We start from the raw sequence: 27,671 nt of genomic DNA on the forward strand, positions 1-27,671 counted from the left end.
ACTTTCTGCCACTACAAGATGCTCCAGGCTCTATCTAATTTGACCAGGATGTTTCAAAACAAGAATAGAGTTAGCCTTCTTATCTTCAACAGTGATTCAAGTACCTAAATTACTTTGCAAACTAATTTGTGTATGATCAAGGATATTCTTGTACTTAGGTTATAAATCAGCATTTCTAATATTCTGATAATTAACTAAAATCAATTTTTTTTTTTTGAGGAAGATTAGCCCTGAGCTAACATCTGCTGCCCGTCCTCCTCTTTTTGCTGAGGAAGACTGGCCCTGAGCTAACATCCATGCCCATCTTCCTCTACTTTATATGTGGGATGCCTGACACAGCATGGCTTGCCAAGTGGTGCCATGTCCGCACCCGGGATCCGAACCGGTGAACCCTGGGCCGCCAAAGTGGAGTGTGCACACTTAACCACTGTGCCACCAGGTGGGCCCCAACTAACATCAATTTTATTCAGTTGATTTATGGTTGCCTACACTAATTCTTAAAAAGGGTAATTTTCACAAGAACACTAACACAAACATACACATTCAGTTGATTATTTAAATCCTTAGGACAGGCAAAGGACTTGAATAGACATTTTTCCAAAGAAGATATTCAAATGGCCAACAGGTACATGAAAAGGTGCTCAACATCAGTCATCATCAGGGAAATGCAAATCAAAACCATAATGAAATATCACCTCAAACCTATTAGAATGGCTATTATCAGAAAGAGAAGAGATAAGTGTTGGTGAGGCTGTGCAGAGAAAGGAACCCTTGTGCCCTATTGGTGAGACTATAAATTGGCGCAGCCACTATGGAAAACAGTATGGAGTTTCCTCAAAAAATTAAAAATGGACTACCATGTGATCCAACAATCCCTTGTCTGGGTATAAATCTGAAGCAAATGAAATCACTATCTTGAAGAGACATCTGCACTCCTATGTTCATTGCAGCATTATTCACAATAGGCAAGACATGGAAACTATCTAAGCGTCTGTTAGCAGAGGAATGGATAAAGAAAATGTGATATATATATATATGTCACATATGTATATATGAAGAAATATTTTTCAGTGGTAAAAAAGAAGGAAATCCTTCCATTTGTGACAATATGGATGAACCTTGAGGACATTATGGTAAGGGAAACAAGTCAAACAGAGAAAGACAAATGCTGTAAGATCTCACTTATATGTGGAATCTAAAAACGCCAAACTCATAGAAACAGAGAGTATGTTGGTAGTTTCCAAGGCCTGGGAGATGGAGGAAATGGGGAGATGTTGATCAAACAGTACAAATTTTCAGTTTTAAGTTCTAAGGATCTGATGTACAGTGTGGTAACTATCATTAAAAATACTGTATTATATACTTAAAATTGCTAAGAGAATAGAGCTAATATATTCTCACCACAAAACAAAAAAATGAATCTATGTGAGGTGGTGGATGTGTTAACTAACCTTATTCTGGTCATCATTTCACAATATATACATGTATCGAATCATTGCATTGTTCGTCTTAAACATACACAATGTTTGTTGCTAACTTTATCTCAATAAAGCTGGGAAAAAACCCTCAGAATATAAAATATAAGACATGATAGTGTTTTCGGAAAAGGAAGGAAAGCTATATTCTGAGTGAAGGGGCCTAGAGAACAATTCTGAGGATACATGGCAACTTCATCAGAAATTTTCAGGTCCCGTTTCTCCAAAGCTAATTTCTTCATGTCTGAAACCTCTTTCCTGGATCCATTTTTATCAGAAGTAATACCAACATTGGGCAGGAGAGACTTAAATTAGAGCCCAACATCCTCACCGTTATGAAGTCTGCTGTTACTACTCTAGCTGTGACCCCTGCATTGGTGTCCAGCCAAGTCCTGGTCACTGCTTCACAGAATTCTGATACCAAGGACCTTCCACTAACTCCATCTTAACAACATGCCATGTGGTCCAGTTCCTCTTACACGGGCATAGCAACTTGCTCTTATTAGTGACTTAGTCTCCCAACCTTGAACCAATACTGAGCAGCATAACTGGGGCTCTGACGCCAGCTAAGAGAAATGTCACTTGACTAAACTTCACCGCATCCTTTATCCAGTTCTCTCTATTGAGATTCTTCAAATTAGCTATCTGCGAATTCACTGTCGTTTACTCTGGAAAACTTGTGTTGCTGAAAAATAGGCCGCAGTCCCCTGCTTCCCCCAGATCACACTAAAGGTAGTAGTTTATTAAGCTTAAAGCAGACATTTCAATTTTAACAGGTGATTCAGGAATTCTGAAAAGTCTTCAAATAACAAGCGTAGTGAGTACATAGAGGGCAGAATCCACTTCAGAATTCTCTTGTTAAATCACAGCTCTTCTCACCTGCACCTCTGCAAACCCAGCATTTCTATTGTAGATACATCTATTTGTCACTCTCAATCCACATGATTTGGTAAAATAGAATCTCTCATACAAAAGGTTGACTTTATTTACCTCTATGTGAATTAGCATATCTTATTTCCCTGGCTAGTGATTATATTTCAGGGATGTGGTTATTGCGAAAATAGCGAAATAGGCTGTGATGAGATCTTTGCTGGAGAATTTCAGAAAAATGAAACACCAGCATTTGATTATATGGTAGGTAGATATAGGCCTCTTTCCGCAGCTAAAACTGTAGCCAACACAAAGGAAGCAAAACTGCAAGAGTATGAGGGTAAAACTGGAGACTGAAGATATCTTTTGAACCCCAATATCAATTGCACTTGAAGCCAGCCCTAGTCCTTGAACTTTTAAATATATGAGTTACTAGAATTCCTTTTTGCCAGTCTCTGGTATCTGGCAAGGCAGGTAACATAGTATGAAAGTCATAAGAATTAGAATCAGATAAACCCAAATCAAATTTTGCTATTACCTAGTTATAGGAACTTAGGTTGCTTAACCTCTCTGCACATGTAAAATAATTACCCAACTTATTCAAGATTCTATTTCATATAATCATTAATATTCTTGCACTTATATTGTTTAATACAGTTTGGTTATTAGAGTGACAGTCTTTTAAGAGAGAATTTAAAAATAGGTAATTGAGTAATTGATTTAGACTAGTGACTTAAAGTTGAAGCCTTACTAAATTTTTAGTGATATAAGTTTTATCTATTATATTTATAAGAGGTCTTTTACTTTTTTGATTCTTTTATTTTTTATTTTTTTTATTGTATCATTGACATAATATATTAGTTTTGGGTGTACAATGTAATGACTCGATATTTGTATATACCGCAAGACGACCACCACAATGAGTCTAGTTAACATCCCTCACCATACATAGTTACAAGTCTTTTTCTTGTGACGAGAACAGTCAAGAGCCACTCTCCTATCTATTTTCAAATATGCAGTACAGTATTATTGACTATAGCCACCATGGTGTACATTATGTTCCCAAGAGGGTTTTAAATACTTAGAAATTTTCTTTTTTAATCTAGAGAGCTGAAATCTTTTTAAAAGAAATCTAATATAATATTTAGAAGCTCATTATTTAAGGTTTGAGGATGCGTAATTAAATTTGGAAATAGGAGCAAATATTATTTAAAGCCTCCTTAGAAATAATTATTAAAGTCCAATAGCCTTAGAAATAGAATTAAAAATTTGTAGAATAAATTTAAGGCACAAAGGAAAAAATATTTTTAATTTTAAAATTTAGTTTTAAACAAAAATAATTCTTCTAAATTGCCTTTTTGTATGTAAAAATCACTCTCAAATGTATCAAAACAACTCGTGTCAATGTCACCCAATCATTTACCCATAAACATCCCTTTAGTAATAGTATAATGACAAAGGTATGTCTGATACCTCATCTTTCTTGTCATCTATTTTGTGTTAATAGATAATACATTTCCATTTCCATGGTAAAAATGAAAGAAAAACCTACTGTAAGAAATGCAATGAAAATACATCTCTCATTCAACTATTTCTCCCCAAACACAATTCCTTTCCCCAAAGACAGTGTTACCAGTTGTTTGTGCATCCTCCACCCTCCATAGACATTCTGTGAATGTATATCTTTTGTTTATATGACAAAGACCGTATTATATCTTTTTCACACCTTATGTTTTTTACTTAATATATCCTTAGAGATCTTTCCTTATTAGTATAAACAGGACACCTCATTTTAAAAATGGCCTGATAGCATTTAAGTGTATGAATTTATCATCACTTAGTTAAACAATTCTCTGTTGGTAGCTGGTTAGGTTTATTTTTCCTCCTTTCCTATCACAAATAATATTTCAGTGAATATCTCTGACAGAGGTATTTTCATACACATTCATGCATATGTAGAGAATAAGTATCCAGAAGCAGAAAGGTTAACAGGTATGACCATATATTTTTCACCACCAATAATGCAGTGTTTATCTGTCACCATACATATATGCTCTGTATCCCTTTTGCTCTCCCCTCACCCACGTCCCCTCTGTAACCACCAATCTGTTCTCCACATCTATGTATCTATGTGTTTGTTTGTTTTCCACATATGAGTGAAATCATATGGTATTTGTCTTTTTCTGTCTGACTTATTTCATTTAGTATAAATACCCTCAAGTTCCATCCATGTTGTTGTAAATGTCGTGATTTTGACTTTTTTGTGGCTGGTAGTATTCCGTCGCATATATATACACCACATCTTCTTTTCCATTCATCTGTTGATGGGCATTTGGGTTGCTTCCAAGTCTTGGCTATTGTGAATAATGCTGTGATGAACATAGGGGTGCATAAGTCTCTTTGAATTGTTGATTTCAAGTTCTTTGGATAAATATCCTGTAATGGAATACTGGGACATATAGTATTTCTATTTTTAATTTTTTGAGAAATGTCCATACTGTTTACCATAGTGGCTGCAGCAATTTGCATTCCTACCAGCCATGTATGAGAGTTCCCTTTTCTCCACATCCCCTCCAACACTTGTTATTTCTTGTGTTTTACTAATAGCCATTCTGACAGGTGTGAGGTAATACCTCATTGTAGTTTTGACTTGCATTTCCATAATAATTAGTCATGTTGAGCATCTTTTCCTGTGCCTGTTGCCCATCTATATATCTTCTTTGGAAAAACGTCTGTTTATATCTCCTGTCCATTTTTTGATTGTTGTTGTTGTTGAGTTGTATGAGTTCTTTATTTACTTTGGAAATTAACCCCTTGTTGAATATATTATTTGCCAATATGTTCTCCCTGTTGGTGGGTTGTCTTTTTGTTTTCTTGATGTTTTCCTTTGCCATGAAGAAGCTTTTTAGTCTGATGCAGTCCCATTTGTTTATTTGTTTATTTTTTCTTTCATTTTCCTTGCCTGTGTAGACATGGTATTCAAAAAGATACTGCTAAGACCAATGTCAAAGAACATACTGGCTATGCTTTCTCCTAGGAATTTTATGATTTCAGGCCTCACATTCAAGTCTTTAATCCATTTTGAGTTAATTTTTGTATACAGTGTAAGATAATGGTAGGTATGACCATTTTTAATTTTGAAAAATATTGTCAAATTTCCCTCCATTGAAATTATTCCAATTTACAGCCCTGTCAACTCCCACCAGCTACAGAAGGATAGTAGTTTTTAAAACCTTTAACTAAATTCTCTATAATATTAACTTATTATCACAAAACCCTCTAGTATATTTGGTTTATGAAAAAAGAACAAAATCAATATTAAAAGGGGTAATAACGGATGGGGAGCTACTACATGTGAGGTGCATTACAAGGTTTATATTTCCTCACTGTCACAATAATCCTTCACAATAAGTAATAGTCTCATTTATTTTTTATAAATAAAAAATTGAGGCAGTTGAGGGGTTTCCAAGATCACATAGTTAGAAACTGGTGGAGTCTGCAGGCAGTTCTTAATAGACTCTATTAACCTGCCCAATGGGGTCATTTATTAGTTGGAAATGCTAGGTTATTATGTAGTAAGAACAACCTGCAAATCTTAGTGGCATGAAGAAAGTTTAACTTGCGTGTGCACAATCCACTGCAGGTCCAGGAGGAAGACCACAGCGAGTCTCCCTCTGCGGTGGTGCAATGTCACACCACCATCAACCAAGGCAGGGGCAGAATATACTGAATCTTTCCTTTCGATGCTCTGGAGTCTTCATACAGGACAAGAAAATATGAACTCACTAATAGGAATGATAATAATAATAACAATAGCTTACTTTTTAGATAGCACATCTTTGTGCAAGTCACTGTTCTCTGGGCTTTGCACATATTTGATACAATATTATAAACAGGTGATATTAACGACCCTATTTTACAGTTAAGAGGACTGAAATATCAATCGGTGAAGTCACTTGCCCAAGGTGATACAAATAATAAATGGTAGATAAAAGATTTTATCATAGCCCGTCTGGCTCCACACCCTTCAACACTGTGGCATTCTGTTCCTGTGAATAAAGCTTACAGCATATTGAAACATCAAAGATGAGATGATGTTTTTCTGTATTCTGAGACTAAGTTGTACCCCAAAATGACTGAATAATACTCATAATAATAATATATGGCTGAATAATATGCCTATCGCATTTTGTTTATCCATTCCTCTGTTGACAGACACTTGTGTGCCTGCAGTTGGCCCTGGCCTTTGCTGCTGGCCCTGGCCCCCACCATACATATTTGTCTGCAAGTGGCCCCTGCCACTACAAAGGCACCTGCAGCTGAGCCTACAGCCAAGTGTGTGCACACCACTGGCTCTGGCCATCACTGCTGCCTGCCCCATTCTCTAGCTGCTGGATCTGGAGGTGTCTTTGAGGAGCCCAACAGCCCTAGCAGCCACTGCAGGGCCCTTCCCAGTGCTCACAAAAGACCATGCTGTTGTAGGTGCTCTGGACTCCAGCAGCATGAGCCAATGAGACATCACACCATCCTAGACTCAGATCCACCACATGTCCCTCAACTTGGCAGTTTGTACCACTATATCCAGGATCAGAGCATGCCCCCAGACACATAAACCAGCTGAACAGATATGAAAGCCCAGAAATAAAGCTATGAATATATGGTCACTTACTATTTGACAAGGGAGCCAAGAATACTCAATAGGGAAAGGATAGTCTCTTCAATAAATGGTGCTAGGAAAACTCAATATTCTCATGCAAAAGAATGCACCCCTCCAAACCCCACTTGTAAAGATTAACTTGGAATAGATCGAAGACTTAAATGTAAGACCTGAACTCCTAGGATTCTCAGAAGAAAACATTGGGAAAAAGCTCCTTGATGTTCATCTTGACATTGACTTTTTAGATATGTCAATAAAAACACAAACAACAAAAGCAAAATTCAACAAGCAGTACTATATAAACTAATGAGTTTCTGAACAGCAAAAGAAATAATCAACAAAATGAAAAGGCAACCCATGGAATGGGAGAAAATATTTGCAAATTCTATCTCCAAGAAGGAGTTAATATTCAAAATATATAAGAAACTCATTCAACTCAATAGCAAAAACAAAAAAAACTCAATTAAAAAATGGGCAGAGGACTTGAATAGACATTTCCTCAAAGAAGACACATGCATAAAGGCCAAGAAGTACATGAAAAGGAGCTCAACATCGTGAATCATCAGGGAAACGCAAATCAAAACCACAATGAGATATAACCTCACACATGTTAGAATGGCTATTATCAAAAAGACGAGATGACAGATGCTGGCAAGGATGTGAAGCAAAGGGAACCCTTGTATACTGTTGGTGACAGGGTACATTGGTACAGCCATTATGGAAAATAGTATGGAGGCTTCTCAAAAAATTAAAAATAAAACTATCATATGATCTGGCAGTCCTATTTCTAGGTATATATTCTAGGAAATTAAAGAAAAGGAAATGAAATCACCATCTTCAAGAGATATCTGCACTCTCATATTCACTTTAGCATTATTCACAATAGCTAAGACATAAAAACAACTTGTGTCCATCGATGAATGAATGGATAAAAATGCGGTATAGATATTATTCAGCCATATTATTATCAGTGCTATTCAGGCTAAAAAAAGGAAATCCTGCCATTTGCGATAATGCAGATGGACTTTAAGGGCATTATGTTATGTGAAATAAGTCAGACAGAGAAAAACAGATACTTTATGTTCTCATTTATATGTGGAATCTAAAAACATCAAACTCATAGAAACAGAGAGTAGAATGGTGGTTGCCAGGAGCTGAAGGGTAAGGAAACGGGGAGATGTTCGTCAGAGGGTACAAACTTCCAGGTAGAAGATGATAAGTTCCTGGTGTGTAAGATACAGCATCATGACTGTAGTTAATCCTGCAGACTTGCAAGTTGTCTGAGAGTAGGGCTTTAATGTTCTCGCCATCACAACAACAGCAAAGTGGTAATTATGTGAGGCAAAGGATGTGTTAACTAACCTTACTGTGGTAAAGATTCACATACATTATACATATATCAAATCATGTTGCACATCTTGAACTTATACAATATGTCAATTATATCTCAATAAAGCTGGGGAAAAAATAGAAAGGCAGAGTTTGCTTACTGAAGCTAGAAATATTTGGAGAAATCATTACCTCGGAGAGAGTCCAGGAATGGAAAATATTTGCAGAATCAAGGCAACTTTGTAATATAATGTTCCTGACCTTGAAAACTGAAAATAAAAAATACAGATGGGTTGAAAAAAATTAAGGGGTCGCTGGAATCTCCAGATTAGACCTGTATTTTAGCAGGGAAAACACTGAGAGAGGCAGGTGAGAGGGAATGGGGAAGGTTCCAAGCAAAGGAGATAGTTTTGAAGAATTTCTGTCTCTTCATAACTCTTTTCAACAACGTTGACTTTGCTGACCCTGTGAGGAGGCTACATTGAGCTCTATTGTGATAAAAGTTCAAAACCAGGGAAGCTGTTTTACAATAGATATGACAGGAGATAGGTAGGATGTTTATGGATTTGGGTGAAATAAATAAAACCACTTCTTAATAAGATAATTTTGTAAATTTTGAACTGATTCTATTGAAGAGAAGAGAAAATAGAAGTTTTAAAAGTAGAGGAAAAGATGCTGCAATACCCAAGCTTTAGATGACGAACGCAGTGATGACGACAGCAGTGGAGGGGGGAGAAATGCAAGATGAAATGGTAAGTAGAAATTAGAGAATATACTACAACTAAAATTTAATTTCCCCATTAAAAATCTAAAGTTAAGTATTCTGTCATTGTTACTAAAATATTGGTATCTACTAAGAATATTAAGAATGGTAGTAAAAGGGGAAAAATAAGAACTACTTTCAAAAGTCAGTCTATCTTGCAGGCAAACTGAGAACATTATGTTCCCAACATGATTGAGGTTCACGTTAGCCTGAATGTTTGGTACTGTGAACATGGATGAAGACAGGGAATGATAACATGTTAGCAAGAATAAATACACGTTTTTCAGAGACCTTTCTGAGGTGTTAATGACTGCTATATAAAAAACTAAAAGAAAAATTACAGGAAGGAAGAAGTTGAAAAGTAGAAGCTGTAAAAATTATCTTGGTTACATTCTTAGTGCACTTTCAGGCGAGTCCTTTTTGCAATGCTTATACTTAATCTGAAAATGATTCTGCACAGTGCTCCTCAGAGAGATGGTGTAGCCTAAATCTACTAGAAGTCAGCTTTCGTCTTCACGAAATCAAATGATTCTGTTTTGCTTTTGCAGAAATTAGCTCAAAAGTTAGTTGAGGTCCTTTTCAGACAATATTTTACAGCTTTTTAATTGGAGTAATAGAAAAAAGCAATATTTTTATAGAGGTTCCACTAGGAAGAAAGTGGAATGTGTATTCTCTTCATGTGTATATGCTAATGCAAGCAATTTTACATTTTGTTGACTTGTAATAATTTCAAGAGGATTTTAAATCCATTAAATGAAATTGGCAACTTGTTTAATTTGATATTATCTTTAGGCAAATATTGTTCGTAATAAAAAAAGAAGTGCAGAAATGCAATTTGGAAAACAAAGCTGTTTTTAAGTGCAACATTTGTCAAACCTCTTTAGGACTGAGCATTTCTGAGAATGATTAATTGTGTGTGAATGACTGAGAAAACACAAATCCAAATGAATAATTGGTTTTGACAATGATTAAGTATGTAGATACCAATTTTATAATTTATTTTGGCATTGCCAATTAAAGAAGGGAGGATTATGTGTTGATTTATATGAATAAATATTAACTACAAAGAATTCAATTTGGTGTTAGTAAGTTGTAAAGCTTAAAAAATTTTTATATTTCTCTCATAATTTTAATATTTTATGGAAGCCAAATGAAAAATTTCTGTGAAAGTACAAATGTTTGTAGGCCTATATATTCATTTATATCTTTAAATAAGTAGCAATACTACAGAATTACAGCATTGGAACACCGAACCTAAACTTAAGCCAGAACTCAAAAATATTAAGACATAAACTGAAACATTCAGAATATGGGACTTCGGTCCTCCTTAACTCGAGTAAGCCAGTGACTGATTTTGTCTAAATATGGCTATGTGGAGGTGAAACGCTGCCCCTGTGGATTTCAGACAGATGAACAGAAAGATGTTAATTTCATCAAATCTGTGTAGGAAAAATCATCTTCTTCAGAAATCTGATATAAAAAGCCAACTCTAGCCTCTTCCTGACCAACAGTGCTCTGTCAGCTTTTCCTCTATAGATACAATTTGAGAGACAAGACTTTACCTGCAGTTTATCTAAATATGATACACAGTGTGTTCAAAAGATGCTCCCGGAGAGTCAGTCGTTGACATGATAATGTTGCTGTAATCGGGAATGAATGAAAAGTATCTGTACTGTTTGTTATACCTTATATTTATTTCTTAGGATATACCTTAGAATGTAAATACCATCTACTCTTTTTCATTCTGGTGTTTAAATTTGCTAGTACATATAATTTGATGCATTCTGAATTATCATGTTAATTTTTAGAATTCAATCACCAAATAGCTAATGATACTCATAATATGAAAATAAACAATATGGGTGCTGGCCCAGTGGGGCAGCAGTTAGGTTCACACACTCCACTTTGGTGCCTGGGGTTCCCTTGTTGGGATCCGGGGCATGGACTTATGTGCAGCTTATCAAGCCATGCTGTGGCAGGCGTCCCACATATAGAGTAGAGGAAGATGGGTACGGGCGTTAGCTCAGGGCCAATCTTCCTCAGTAAAAGAGAAGGATTTGAAGCAGATATTAGCTCAGGGCTAATCTTCCCCCCAAAAAACTAAAAAAACAATATGAACATATATCTAAGAACTCTGATCATGTTGTCTTATGAAATCATATTTATTTTTATTATTTTGGAATTTTTATTTTAAAAAAGAGAGCAGTATCATTCAATGATGTTTCTTTTTAAATGTCAAAATATCACACTTTTGAGATTTTTGAAAACTAACGTGCCATTTCAAAAGTTAAAGATCTATTGTATAGAGAACCATGCCATTCCCCAAACTTTTAAAGCACATTTTGACTAAATGCCTCTTCATGCACAATTTGCCCTTCTCTGAAAATCCTTTCTGTCCTAATAACTCCATTGTCTCTCTCTTCTTTGGTTCAACAATTCAAAAATCACTTATTAAGTGCTTACTATAGAACAAAAATAATCCTTAACCTAAGCCACTTGGATTCCAGTTGAGTTCACAAATATATGACATACAATTTCAAATACTGTGAAAAGTGTTATTATGAAGTCACAGAAGAAGGTCACTTATTATATCCAGAAGATTCTAAAGTATTCCTAATGGAATAAAATGATGCCTGAACTGAGATATGAAGTATACTTACTGTTAGTTAAAAAAGGCATGAAAATACATTTCAGGGAGAAGAACTAGCAAAAGCACAAGTGCAGAGGCATGGAATAGCATGGGACACGCCACAAGCATTATAGGCAGATAGTTTTTACTAGACTATAAAAGAAATTCAGAACAAGAGGGAGGAGAGACTGGTTAGGTATGTATGGGTCAAACTTTTTATATTGTCTTTTATCTCATTTTGCCTCACAAATAAAGTGAAAATTTTGTGGACACATGAAGGCATAGTATATTTCTGCCTTTAAAAGATGTTCTTCCTGGGGCTGGCCCAGTGGCGCAGCAGTTAAATTCACACATTCCACTTCGACAGCCCAGGGTTCGCCGGTTCGGATCCCGGGTGCGGACATGGCACCACTTGGTAAGCAATGCTGTGGTAGGCGTCCCACATATAAAGTAGAGGAAGATGGGCATGGATGTTAGCTCAGGGCTAATCTTCCTAAAAAAAAAAAAAAATGTTCTTCCTGTAAGTATTATGGGAAGAGCACAATAATAACAGCATAATATGAGTTATCATTATCCTTTTAAGAATAACTTAGGATGATGAAATATCAACAATGATAGTCTTATTGTCTAGAATTGCTTTGCCTCTTTCTTCTCTGCCTTTCTGACTTCAACTGCAAAGACTCATCAGTGGAGAGTATGTATTCCTCTTTCTTGACATTTCTCTATGGAGGGCCTTTCAGCAGAGCAACACTCTTGGTCTCTCATCCACTCCTTCGCTCACCAACCTGAAGTTAGTGGAATGTCTTTTCCAATGGGCAAGTGGGATGATGACCTTGTCATGTGAGGCTTGGCTAACTCTGGTTTCTCTTCAGTTCTACTTTCTGGCTGTACAAGTTGTTGCCCCTATGTGTGTATGTGAAGCCTAGGGTTGTCCAGCTGTGCCAATGACTGTGTAAGTTAATAAGTGTAATCCATGCATCAAATATTACAAGCCTTCTTGGTCAAAGATTTAAGCATAGAATATAGAGATCATTATGAGTAAAAAATTGATATCGTAATTTCCATCTGTCTGTCCTCTTCTTAGTTTATTCCAATCTCAAACAAGGAAGGGAAGAAAGCTATGAATTGACCTCCTAAAATTCTAACATGTATGCAGTGACCATTTAATAAGTATTCCTAATTAAAACTGGCCTACTTCAAGGTGCAGTTGAGAGGAAGCTTAGTTATACTCGTTTCCCTCTTTAATTCACTTCATAATTCCTGGAATCCAATGGTTCATGCTGCTCAATAGTCCATCCAGCCTCCCTTTCTCAGACAAAACTTCTATTCTGCTCTATTCTGCATTAAGCTACACCCACCCATTTAATAATCTTGTCTGTAGTAACAAGATAATGAGTGGTGATGAGTTTTTGAGTTACCATCATTGAATAATACATGTGCAGTCTAGCATATGCTCTCTGGATGGCATATATCTTAATATAAAAATATGACTCTAAAAGTAGAAAATTCACATTTGATGACAAGCTTTCGGGGAAGTTACTTTCGAAAGATGAATCTTTTGGTATGCTTAATCCCATCAGTTGATAACTAAATAGTTCATCTTAATACATCAGTAAGCTTTGGTAGAAGCCTATCAGAGGAGCTCTAGGTGACAACAGACACTAAGGCAATGATGGTGTGCCAAACACCGTAGGATGTCTCACTTAACACAATTTCTGATCTCCACTTCCTTGTCTGTGTCTATTACAAAATAGGATAATGAAATACCAGCCTCCATGCTTTAAGGAGGGCCTGTAACACAATTCTAGCCAACAAGATGTCAATAGTAAATCCTGGGCTATGACATCCCTTCTCAAATAATGGAATGTTAGAAGAAAGCTTTTGAACCACCCCTTCCCTTCTACCTAGTGTGCAGATAAAATAGAGATGCAGAAGTTCTCTTGTAACAATGAAGTCAAAGACCACATGCTGAAGATAGTTCCTGGTTGACATTCTTGAGCATTATGAAAAAATAAGTCTCATGTTTAACCACTGTTTGTCAAGTCTTCTATTACTGAGAAACACGTTACTAATTGACAGAGATAAAAAACACATTTCAACTTTGTGTGGCCATGGTTCTTAGTCATAGACAATTGAAACTACTCTAGCTGGCTTATTCATTAAGGAATTGGTTAGTGGAAGTCACGTAGCTGAAGTGTTGGGATGGGCTTGAAGCTTGGGCACTACATTTCTAGGAGATAGGCATGAAGGACAATATATTCAGGAAAAACGCCCAGTCAAACCATGAGGCCATTGCAATGGAAAACATTGCCATTATCCCTACAATAGGAACTAGAACTCCACCCCAGCTGCCCCAGGAGACCCACATGCAATAGCTGCTTCATGTTGTGCATTTCCTCATCCATGTCTTGTGCAGGTGCATCTGCTTGGCAGAACCGATGTCTCACTCCTGCATGCTAGTTAAAAGGATGTTTGGAAAATGCAATTCGTGGGCTGCCAGCCTCTATTGTTCATGAAGGTAAGCCAGAAAGCATTAAATAAGTGGTGAGTGAGCTAATAGAAAGTGCCTGCAACAAACTGTGCTAACCTTGATTGGTATTGACTTCCTGGAGAGGTGTTCTGAGGATTGGCCGAACATATGCAGGCTCAGCAAGAAGAGTGACATGATTCATTAGTGATGTCTGCTGACCCACAGGGAGGGAGAGTTTGGATATGCCTGAAACTCATTCTTTCATCCCCAAGCAAAGATGGGAAGAAGGAAGCAGCTGAGGAGCAGCACCCAGTGATTGAGACAGATAAACAGTTTTAGGAGAGTAAGATCAGAGGATACTAAGCTGCTATAGTTGTTGAGCTGCTTGGTCATAGGAGAAACCAAAGAACTGAGATAACAAAGGGAGATGACGATGGAAGTGGTCCTACCCTGGAACAGAGATGCCCAAATTAACTCTCCTCCCCTAAGTTGAGGTTATTTTGGCACCTGTCTAGTCAATCTTCAATTTATGGGCAGAATAACAAGCAAATAAACATGAATTAAATTTGGGCTGGGCCTTCATTTTAAGCACATCTGTTCCTGAAATTTTATAAAGGAATATTATATTAAGGAGTCCTTAACCTGAAGATCTACTGAACTTAAGAGGCTAATTCACAGAATATAAACATGAATTTCTAAAAGCATAAAGCTTATCTGACCGTTTCATTTTATGTGTGGAATCTGTGACCCAGAGATATACTGTGGCTTATGCAAAGTAAGATTTTAGCACAACAGTATTTGCTTTGAGTATTTCTCAGGCCTATACTTTTTCTATGTAACCACATGCTCATTCAATCATCCATATTAAGATGGCATTTTGCTAAATACTATGGATGAAACAAAGAATGTATAATGTAAGGGCTCCATGATTAAGCACTTACGATTGAATAGAGAAACAGGACACATAAAGATTATATTCTGTACAAATTCCAAATAGAGGGAAGTTACAGTGAAAGGAAGTTTGCAATTGGAACTGACCAGGTTTTTGATTCAATTAACAGAAACTGGCTCTATCTGAAAAAGAAAATGAGTTTATTAAAAGAATCATTGGAAAGATCAAAGAACTAGGTTTTGAATTAATCACCAGGAACAATCCACAAAACCACAATGAAAAATTGGTATGCTGAAGAACATTCCTTCAAGTGCTAGACACTTCTGTTTTCATAATTGTCGCCTTTCAGAATCTACTACTACCCTCACGAGCTGAGAAACAGCCACTTGGTTACAAGCTGCTGAATCAACCTTGGCTGTTGGGGAGGTTGAGGTAATGAGTGGCTAGCATTGTTCGTTTCTATATAAGGAGGGTATTTTTTTCCCTTCTACCAAAATTCTTAAAGAAAGAAATTCTCCAAACATAGAGATCAAGACTAAGTGGTCATAAATTAAAAGATGTCTACCACAACCACACATCTATGGACAGCTAATCTTCGACAAAGGAGCAGAGGGCCTACAATGGAGAAAAGAAAGTTTCTTCAACAAATGGTGCTAGGAAAACTGGACAGCCACATGCAAAAGATTGAAAATTGACCATTCTTTTTCACCACACACCAACATAAACTCAAAATGGATCAAAGACCTAAAGATTAGGCCTGAAACAATAAGTCTTCTAGAAGAGAATATAGGCACTACACTCTTTGACATCAGTTTCAAAAGAATCTTTTCGGACACTATAACTCCTCAGTTGAGGGAAACAATAGAAAGAATAAACAAATGGGACTTTATCAGACTATAGAGCTTCTTTAAGGCAAGGGAAAACAGGATGGAAACAAAAAAACAGCTCACTAATTGGGAAAAAATATTTACAAGCCACTTATCCGACAAAGGGTTAATCTCCATAATATACAAAGAACTCACACAGCTTAACAACAAAAAAACAAACAACCCGATCAAAAAATGGGTAGAGGACATGAACAGACATTTCTCAAAAGAAGATATAAATATGGCCAATAGACACATGAAAAGATGTTCACCATCGCTAATCATCAGGGAAATGCAAATCAAAACTACACTAAGATATCACCTTACACCTGTTAGATTGGCAAAAACATCCAAAACCAAGAGCGACAAATGTTGGAGAGGTTGTGGAGAAAAAGGAACCCTCATACACTGTTGGTGGGAATGCAAACTGGTACAGCCACTATGGAAAACAGTATGGAGATTTCTCAAAAAGTTAAAAATAGAAATACCCTATGACCCAGCCATCCCATTACTGGGTAGCTATCCTAAGAACCTGAAATCAGAAATCCCAAGAGTCCCTTGCACCCCTATGTTCATCGCAGCGTTATTTACAATAGCCAAGACGTGGAACCAACCTGCATGCCCAGAAACTGATGATTGGATAAAGAAGATATGGTATATATACACAATGGAATACTACTCAGCCATAAAAAAAGACAAAATTGGCCCATTTGCAGCAACGTGGATGGACCTCAAGGGTATTATGTTAAGCGAAATAAGCCAGTCAGAGAAAGACGAACTCTATATGACTCCACTCATAGGTGGAAGTTAACATATTGACAAGGAGATCTGATCGGTGGTTACCAGGGAAAAGGGGGGGGTGGGGGAGGGCACAAAGGGGGAAGAGGTGTACCCACAACATGACTAACAATAATGTACAACTGAAATCTCACAAGGTTGTAATCTATCATAACATTAATAAAAAAAAAAAGATGTCTACCACAAAAAGTTACATAGTATAATAATTCTCCCAATGAAAATGATCACACTAATAATTCACACCAAACTTATTCTTCCACGTCATATGTCCAGAAATGAGAATGATTTTTGTTATTCCACAAACCCTCACTGTATTGAGTTATACAGAGATTTTATGTTAATTTATGTAAAATAAGTATATCTGAATGGCAAAGATTGTGAGGTATATGCATGAAGAAAAGACAGGTGAATATAATTTGGTCCTTTCTCTTAAGAAACTTGTGTCCTTCTGAAGTCAATCTCACATTACCTCTGTCATCGTGCCCCAAACCAACCAGGTTTCTGATTTGAGGTGATGGATTTTAATTCAATTGTCTCCCACGGTAAATATCTTTCCAGCCAGTGCACCTTCTGGAAAGTGAAGGGACAAGCATTTCCTCTCCTCTAAACCTAAAAGCAAACCCTGTTAAAGGAATCTGTTTTGCATTTTAAGCAGATTCTCCTGATACCATAGATGACGTAAAAGGCATCTAGACGTGCAGTCATTTCCTCTTCTCAGTAAACAGTGTCTGCTTGTGTGGACTCTATTCGGCTGGCACATTAGTGCTAATTATTAGATTTATATTTTATGATAACCAGTGCAAGTGTTACCTAATGACTCTTCATTGAAAAAGCAATTCACCTCATTGAAGGAAAATAGGGAGGATAAATCATGCATGGAAATGTAGCGATGAAAAATATTAATGATACCCATGAAACTTGTTATAATACCTGCATTGGTAGCTCAACATTTAGAGAAAGAAAATATTTGGTTCCTTTCTCCTGTGTGTGATTTTAGCCCCTTTTTAAAAAGCACTTCTGTTTCTACTTTTTCATTAGCTTTTCAAGCACAGACATCTGTCACCAAACAACTTCCCAGAAGCTGTGGCCAAATTGTTTGAAAACTGTGTTTGAGAATGTGAATTTACAAATAAGGGCTTGCCTGAGATTCAATAACGCTTTGCCTTGATTCTTTCTTGGAAATTTTATTCTGAAATCGATTGACTTTAAATACAACATTTTCTTATGACTATATTAAGGTACTGAAGGCTGAAGATGAACAACTCTGTTTACAGTGAAACACATTACTTTTTCTTTTGCAAAAGTCAGCATTTGTTCATTTTTTCCCTTTCAATTATTTGGTTTTTTTCTTCTTCTTCTCCACAAAGCCCCCCAGTACATCGTTGTGTATTCTTGTTGTGAGTGCCTCTGATTGTGAAATGTGGGACGCCGCCTCAGCATGGCCTGATGAGTGGTACCATGTCCACACCCAGGATCCGAACCAGTGAAACCCTGGGCTGCCAAAGTGGAGCGCAAGAACTTAACCGCTAGGCCACGGGGTTGGCCCCTCAATTATTTGTTTGTGTCTTTTCTTTTTTCTTTCTTTTAACCCCTCTATTGAGGTATAATTGACATACAAAAAGCTGTACATATTTGATGTAATCAAGCTCATGAGTCTAGAGATAAGTATACATCCATGAAGCTATCACCACTATCTGTGCAATAAACATATCCATCCCCTCCAAAAGCTTCCTCCAGCCCACTTTATTATTATATTTATATATGTTTATATATTATAATATAATATTTTGTGGTAAGATTATTAATATGGACCTAGCCTTTTAGCAAAATTTTAAATATATAAAAGTTTTTTAAATTATAAGCACTATGTTGTACAGTAGATCTCTAGGACATATTCATCGTGAACAGCTGAAACTTTACACCTGTTGAACATCTCCCCATTTTCCCCTTGCCACAGCCCTTGACAGCCACCATTCTACTCTCTGTTTCTCTGAGTTTGACTATTTTAGATGCTTCATATAAATGGGGTAATGTAGTATTTCTCCTTCCATGACTGGCTTCCTTCACTTAGCATAATGTCTTTCAGGTTCATTAAAGCTGTCATATATGGCAGGATTTCCTTCTTTTTTAAGGCTGAGTGATATTCCAACGCATGTATATACCACATTTTCTTTGTCCACTCGTCTATTGATGGGCATTTAGGTTGCTTCCATGTGGCTATTAAGAATAACCTACAGTGAACATGGGAATACAGATGTCTCTTCAAGATCCTGATTTCAATTCTATTGAACATATACCCAGAAGTATGATTGCTGGATCATATGGTAGTTCTATTTTCAATTTTCCGAGGAACCTCTGTACTGTTTTCCATAGTGGCTGCACTAATCTACATTCCCACCAACAGTGTACATATCCTCCATATCCTCACCAACATTTGTAATCTTTTGTGCTTCTTATATATATATTCTTTTATATATATATATATATAATAGCCATTCTGATAGGTGTGAGGTGATATCTCACTGTGGTTTTGATTTGCATTTCCCTGATGATTAGTGATGTTGAGCATTTTTTATGTACTTTTTGCCCATTTGCATGTCTTCTTTGGAGAAATATTTATTCAGTCCCTTGACCATTTTTAAATTGGATTATTCAATTTTTTGTTACTGAGTTGTAGGAGTTCTTTATATATTTTGGATATTAATCCTTTATCAGACATATAGTTCACAAATATTTTCTCCCATTCTGTAGGTCACCTTTTTGTTTTGTTTTCTTTGCTGTGCTGAAGCTTTTTTGTTTGAAGTAGACCCATTTGTCTACATTTGCTTTTGTTGTCTCAGCTTTTGGTGTCATATCCGAGAAGTCATTGCCAAGGCCCACGCCAAGAAGTTTTTCCCTGTGTTTTCTTCTAGAGTTTTATGGCTTCATATCTTACATTTAAACCTTTATTTTGAGCTGATTTGTGTGTATGTTGTAAGATAAGGATCTAATTTTATTCCTTTACGTGGGTGTGTCCAGTTTTCCCGACAGCATCTGTTCAAGAGGTTATCCTTTCCCCACTGTATGTTCTTAGCACCCTTGTGGAAGAGTATTTGATAATATATGTGTGGGTTTATCTCTGGCCCACTGTTCTCTTCCGTTGGTTTATATGTCTGTTTTTATGCCAGTACCAGCCTGTTTTGATTATTATACCTTTGTAATATATTTTGAAATAATGAAGTGTGATGCTTCCAGCTTTGTTCTTCTTGCTCAAAATTGCTTTGGCTATGCAGAGTCTTTTTAGGTTCCTTGTGAATTTTAGGATTTTTTATCATTTCTGTAAAAAATGCCATTGAGATTTTGATAGGGATTACATTAAATCTGTAAGCCACTTTGTATCATTTCTGTCTTTTTATTGTGAGGAAGACTATCCCTGAGCTAACATACATGCCCATCTTCCTCTACTTTATATGTAGGACACCTGCCACAGCATGGCTTGATAAGCGGTGCATAGGTCCACACCTGGGATCCAAACTGGCAAACCCCAGGCTGCAGAAGCAGAGTGTGCAAACTTAACCGCCTGCCACTAGGCCGGCCCTTGTGTCTTTTCTTAATGCTAACTTTATCCACTATTAAAAGAAACTTCAAATGAAATCAGTTATTACCACTAAAGAATTTTTAGTACTTTTAATTTAAATGCCAATACAATGGAAGAGGAAATGTGCAGAGGTAGAAGGAAAAATCAGAAGTCCAGGGAGGAAGAGAGCAATCTTGAGTTGAGATGGTGAGAACCGGAGTGGAATTCAAGGGAAACTGCAAGAGTAAAGAAGATGGTTAGGCTAGTTACATACAGGAGCAATGCAGCGGGATGTTGAGAGATAAATAGGAAGTTTTGAAGCTGGGTGAATAGTAGGAGAATAATGACTCCTATTGAACAAAAATATGAAAATGCCTTGTTTATCTTTTAAATTTTCCCCTAAGACTCAGCAGACATGTTTTCTCCCATTTGGAGAAAATCAGTCAAAATTTAGAGAGAAAAATTAAACAGACGACAGAGAGAATTAAATATAAAAAATGGGGAAAGAGTTTTAACAGATTCCCAAATCCTAGCTCTAATTCTTCCTGAGGTTTGCTGTATACCTGCCTTATATACAACTTTGTTGTTTTATAGGATCTGGATATTTTGGAATTAATTTACTTTTTCCTCCAACTAGATACAGTTGAGTTCCTGTCATTTGCAGGGAAAATATTACCAAGAAGTGCAATGGAAAAATATATCTAGTATAGTAAGCATATTAAATGGTCAGAATTCATGTCATTAATGCTTGAAGGGCTAAATTCTGTGTTCCATTGGTCTCAGGTGGGTATAAACTCCATCAATGTCAAGGATAGGAAATGTTGCTACATCAAGGTAAAGACAAGACTTTCCTGAATCTCCTGTGATCTTTCCAGAAGCAAGAATTAAACACACTGAGGAATGAAGGTGTTTGTGGACAAGAAGCTCCTTTTTAGAGTTTGAGGTAAAAATACACATTCCAAGATGTAACTGCTTGCAGCCTGGGCTTGAGACGAAGTTATTTAGAGTGACCTTAAGGAACACTCAACAGCGGAGGTCTCGAATGAAGCGGAAGACAGGGAGAGCAACCAGCGCTTTCCTAAGGGAGAAAAATCCCCAGGTCAGAGGACGAGGAAACGAGGGTAGAAAATTCTGACTCTTTCAGTCCAGGAGATTATTTTCCAGACCAGCACCATCCAAGAGAAATGTAACAGGTGCTATTTAATATTTTCTAGTAGCCACATTAATAAAAGTAAAAAGAAACAGATAAAACTAATTTAATAATACATTTTCATTTGATACATCCAAAATATTCCTATTTCAAATTACAAATCTTTACAAAGAACATTACAGAGATATTTTATTTTATTTTATTTTTAAGATTGGCACCTGAGCTAACAACTGTTGCCAACCTTTTTGTTGTTTCTGCTTTTTTCTCCCCAAATCCCCCCAGCACACATAGTTGTATATTTTAGTTGTGGGTCCTTCTAGTTGTGGCATGTGAGATGCTGCCTCAGTGTGGCCTAATGAGCGGTGCCATGTCTGTGCCCAGGATCCAAACCCACGAAACCCTGGGCCACCGAAGCAGAGCGCGTGAACTTAACCACTCCGCCACTGGGCTGGCCCTGATATTTTACTGTTTTGATACCAGTCCTCAAAATCCAGGATGCATTTTACACTCACAGCACATTGCGCTTTGGACTAGGCACATCCCGGTGCTTAGTAGCCCCGTGTGGCTTGTGGCTGCCCCCCTGGACCTCACGGGCCTGTTCAGCAGAGTGGTGGCCAGTCTTGCAGCCTTCCTCTTCTCCAAATATTCCTTTGTAATTTTTTTTTCAATCCCTGTATGTAGAGTTAGTTGGAAGTGGTTAATTTTAAAATTTTGCCATAAATCCATGTAACGTCCCAGAACAAAACGAGCCGAAATCACACCTTACCAAACCAAATGTCCCCCATAGTGTTCCTGAATAAAAAGCTGAATGTGAACCTGAATTTGATTTGGGGTTATTTTTCCTCAGGCAACCAAACGGGTGGGCCTTGTGGGGTTTCCCGGAAACCAGCCTTTCCCGCCTCCCAGGATGCGTTTTGTAGGTGAAGCTGGACACAGGGGTGGAGAACGGAACTCACACTTGACCGATTAACACACTAAATAGACTCCATAACCAGACGTGTTAAAAGATAAGCATACATTTCAAGTTTTCTACTCAAACTGTCCTCAGTTTGCTTATACCTGCATTAGGACCATTTTTCATTTCCTTTCGCTTTAAAGCCCTTTTCAGTACGAAGTTCCATGGATCTCTGATTCTCTGTGCCCAAACAGCAGCCACAGGAGGCTCCATCTCCGTGCTTCCCAGGCTCACAGCCAAGAGGGTGACGATAGCAAACGTTTAAAGTCACATGTTCAAAACATAGTCTTGCATGAAACAGAATGTGGGGTGGGAGCGTCTCTGAAGCGTGCGGAGGCCCCGTGATAGAAGGTACCTGCCACAGCAGGGGAGAACCACACCAACCGAATGGAAAGGCGTTTCTTTCCGTCTTCTGTCATTCCTTCTCCAGATGCTCTCCTGAAGAAGTCAATAGGAGAAGAGGTGGTGGGAAAGGAAATCAAGCAAGGAGAGCAAAAGAAAACATGAAACTGCAAGCCCCGCTTGCTGCTCCTCTGTGCATTCCAGGGCCGCTTAGAGTCTGAGCTGATCTTGGGGAAGGAGGTTGAACTAGGTGAGAGAGTGAGGTTTTAACTTCAGTTAGTTTATGTTCCGAGGTAAATTTTTAAACCTGACAATGAGGCTATTCTAACACCCCCACCTACCAGAGAGTTATGATTTGCCAGAAATGTTGCTAAGATTTTGGGAAGAGAGCTCCAGTGGAGTGGGTGTGTAGGCTGCGGTAGGAGAAAAACAAGCCGCTTTCTGCTCCTGCCCTCCACATTTGGCATAGTCGGTAATTTATAGGCGTCTTTCTCTGACACTTAATTGTAAATTCTTCCAGGGCGGGGAGAATTTAGTATACGACAGCGCCTAACTACGACAGCGCCTAACACGTGGTTTAGCATCTCACATGTTATCATCAGTCAGCACTCTGAACAAGGAAAAGACTGCACTTTAGAACTGCAGAATCTGGAGCTTTTTCTTTCTGTTCTTGTACTGTTTATCCTGCTCACGCCTTTAAGCCCGTGGATCTCTACCTTCCTGTAAGAGTCACATGTACGTGAGAATCAATATCTAATATGCCTCAAGTTTTTTCAGATATCACTGTTTGGAATTGAAATCCTGTATGCTTATTTTGTGTAATGTACCAAACTACAGTGCTTTGAGACCTCCACTACTTGGTACATTAAATGCTTTCTCAAAGTTTCCCTAGGAGTTACTGAGCTCCCCAGGATACTGACTCCAGCGACCTTAAGAACAAATCTCTTTTGTCTCCATTCTCTGTGCTGCCTCCTCCTCTGCCCATGACCCTCATGAGATCGCCTCTCTGCTTCACTCAATTGTTCTCAGCTCTTTGTCTCACCTCCAGGCGAGGTAGGAAGACACAGCTTTCCCTAGAAAATAATGTAAATTATGAAGAATATTTATTTTAAATAATAAGGCAAAAAACCTAGAACCCGTAAAATATAAAGTGTGGAAACTCCACTAAAGGACTTATTGCATTTTTGATGTAAACTGATGCAGAACCACTTTTAAGAAGAAAAAGTTCAAGAATATAAAAATATTAAAAAAATTCAAGAATAATAAAGTTTTTCACTAATATCTTTCTTTTGTTATTATTTTTTTGCCTAATCTTAATTCGTATGAAATTTATGACATAAATCTATGTCAGCCTATTTACTAGCTTTGTCAGCCTACCTTTTGCATATACAAAAATCTTTAATTTCTCTTTTTTTTAAGATTAGCACTTGAGCTAACAGCTGTTGCTAATCTTGTTTTTGCTTTTTTTTCCTGCTTTTTCTCCCCAAATCCCCCCAGTACATAGTTGTATATTTTAGTTGTGGGTCCTTCTAGTTGTGGCACATGGGACGCTGCCTCAGTGTGGCCTGATGAGTGGTGCCATGTCCGCGCCCAGGATCTGAACCAGTGGAACCCTGGACTGCGAAGCAGAGCACGTGAAGTTAACCACTTGCCACGGGGCCGGCCGCCAACGTGTTTAATTTCTTGATTTTTTTTTTTTTTTTGATAATTGAGGAATAGCAGTAACCAAATGATCACTAGATGGCAGCATAGCTCAATTCCTTGTAAACTGCATTTCAAGTGGTGATTTTCTATGACTGATATTTGTTTCAAAAACTTTAATGACTAACAACACATTGAAATAATACATTAGTTCTTTTGAAATATTAGTTGCATCTAATTGCACATAATTTTAGAACAGGGCCGATGCACTTGTTATGCTCCAAGTAAGAAGGCAACCATTTATTTAACTGTTGAAAGTATATTATGTAATGCTGAGGTCTAACAAGGATGTGGACTTAAGTACGTGCCCTTGGGAATCTCACATATCTGAATACAAACCTAACTCTTCTCTTCACCAGTCACAAAACTTAGAAAATTTGTTGTGATTGTTCCTCTATGTATCTCAGTTGTTTAATCATCTCTTCATAATTGGCGCCCTTGAAGCAGTCTTTCATGTGTGTTATAAGTTAAGCTTTTACGTAGAAGATGATTTCTGTATTAATCTGTCCTACAGCGATTCAACATTCGTAGTGTTGACCTTTCATAGCATAAATACTTGAATTTAAGTAATTATAGCTTCACTATGTTATAAATGCATCATGCAGATAAATATTATTCTTCCAATGTCTTTATATATACACTGTCTCTAATTTGTGTCTCTCTCAATTCTCGGGTTATGACCACCGTACAATAGCTGCTTGATGAATGCCTGTTGCCTGACTTGAAAGAGGCCATCCATTGTGAAGGTATTGATTTACCTTGAGATGACTAGATCTTTGCTGCTGAAAAGGAATGTCGAGACAAACTGGATGAAGAATCAGACACTTAAGTTTTTAATAGTCTTTTATAAGGTCATACAACTTGATGAGGCAGATTAAACATTAGGAACAAATTGTCTTTCCAATATACCACACATTGACTCTCCTTCTGTTCATGATCACCTACCATGACCCAAGCGAGCAACTTTAAACATAATTATTCCCTCCTTCTCCCCCATCCACCACACTTAATCACAGAGTCATGCCAAATCTACCTCCGAAAACCTCTTGAATCCATCTCATTTTATTCGTCCACATTTCCAACCTTTAGTTAAAGCCTTCATTATGTCCCTTGTGTAGTTGTAATGCTATCTGAAATGATCTCCTGTTCCTAGACAGGAAGCACTACGATTCTGCCACTTCCCTCTTCGAAATAGTCCAGCTTGCTTTGATTTAAATGTAAGCGTAAGCCAGCTGCATCTCTCAAGAGCGTGGTATTTTCAGATCTCATAATTCAGAAGAAGTGACCCACATGCTTACAATGGCAGGGAATAAATTGACGTGTGTTAATCCTCACCTTTGAATGTCCTAGAAACTAAGCATGTGCAGGTCTTCATGTCATTAGAGATGCTTTATGTGATTCAAAATTTAAAAAGGAGGAAAGAAGAAAAGGAAATAGAGGGTTTTTTTTTTTTCTGTCCCTTTCCTGTATAGCTGAAGCATTAGGAGAAAGTTAGAGAATTCTTTTCCCACTAACTCAATATCTCTTTCTGCCTCTAGTCAGAGATTATATCTCTCAGATGACAAGTGAGACAAAAGTGGAGTGCTATCTTTTATCCTGAGAATTACGTAAGCCAAAAATAAAATAAACAACAACAAAAAAAGAAAAGAAGGCAAAAATTAAAAGCCTGGTAGCAGCGTCTACTGTGGTTGTTGCATTTTCATGTATTTCTCATGTATAGCTCTGATTCAGTTAGATTGATACAAAGTGACCACCTCATCTGAAGTCGGCACAGTGTTTCTACTGAAAGCTTAGGACAATTGAGCTGGAACACATGTCAAAGCAAAACTTCACTGCAGTTAAACAGGCAAGCAAGACTTTGTTCCAGATGATCGCAATAGGGGAGAGAGGCCTGAGCTCAGCTCCAATGAGACAAAGGGCTGGAGAATTTTTAAGAACTGTGTGGACTGGGGACAGGAGATCGTTGGCCTCCTGGGTTTGCTAATTGGCTTTATCTTAAAGAAAAGTAAACTTTCGCACATTTTCATGACAGGAAGTGCTTTCACAATTTGGAGCAAGAAGGTCAGACTCCTTTTGGTGCCATCTTCTTTGACTATTACGTTTCAAATAGACGGCTCTCAGGTCCTTGAGAGGGACATTCCTGAGCTGTAAGACTGAAAGGAGGCCTTTAAAAAGATTTATATCTCAAAGGGGCAGGGAAGATTTAAAATTACAAGTTTTCTAAAGTAAATGCTCTAAGAAAAGGGAGGTCAGGAGCAAAGAGTCAGGAAGAAGCCTGCCTCCATGTTAGTCAATCTGAGGGGAGCATGAAGGTCTTCCTGTTGACACGGGACTGTCAACATGCTGTCCAGCTACAAGTCTTAAATGGAGACAAGACATGCTTATGTGAGAAAGAGAATGCTTGAGCAAAGAATCACCCACACATCCTGAATGACAGGAGACACTGAGCATAGCTGACCTCTGCCTCACTGGGGGTGAAGAACAAATGCAGAGCCAGAAATGCAACCTAGGCCTGTGAAGAGTTACTTCGAGGCAAATGAAAGAAAGACCACCTTGGATACAGAGGAAATGCAGGCCCTGCAAATGATTTACTATAAGAACTAAAGAAAATTTGCAGAAAAAATGTACATCATTATCATGTGAGAAGGCACAGCCCCTATAAAATAGGACTCAAAATTCACAAAAGGATAATAGGCAAACATGAATTTGAAACGTGAAAAACAACTGGATAACAGGAAGAAGGATAGTAAAGATGTTAAAAGATATCAAATAATCTAAATTAAAAAGTATACAAAGGGGGCTGGCCCTGTGGCCAAGTGGTTAAGTTGGCACAGTCTGCTTTGACAACCTGGGGTTGCTGATTTGGATCCTGGGCACAGACCTACACACTGCTCATCAGGACATGCTGTGGTGGCATCCCACATAGAAGAACTAGAATGACTTACAACTAGGATATACAACTGTGTACTGGGGCTTTGGGGAGAAAAAAAAAGGAAAAAGAGGAAGATTGGAAGCTCAGGGCCAATCTTCTCACCAATAAAGAAGTAAATAAATAAATAAATAAAGTGAAAACTTTTTTTTAAAGTATATAAAAGTATTAATATTCCCTAATATAATCAATGTAATTGGTAGGATGAATAAATACATTTAAAACAATGAATGATAAAACTTATTAAATTCTCTTTAAATGTCAAGAAGTCTTTTTGATTTTTTTTAAT

Source organism: Equus caballus, chromosome 28, assembly GCF_041296265.1.
Source record: "Equus caballus isolate H_3958 breed thoroughbred chromosome 28, TB-T2T, whole genome shotgun sequence".
Classification (NCBI taxonomy): Eukaryota; Metazoa; Chordata; class Mammalia; order Perissodactyla; family Equidae; genus Equus; species Equus caballus.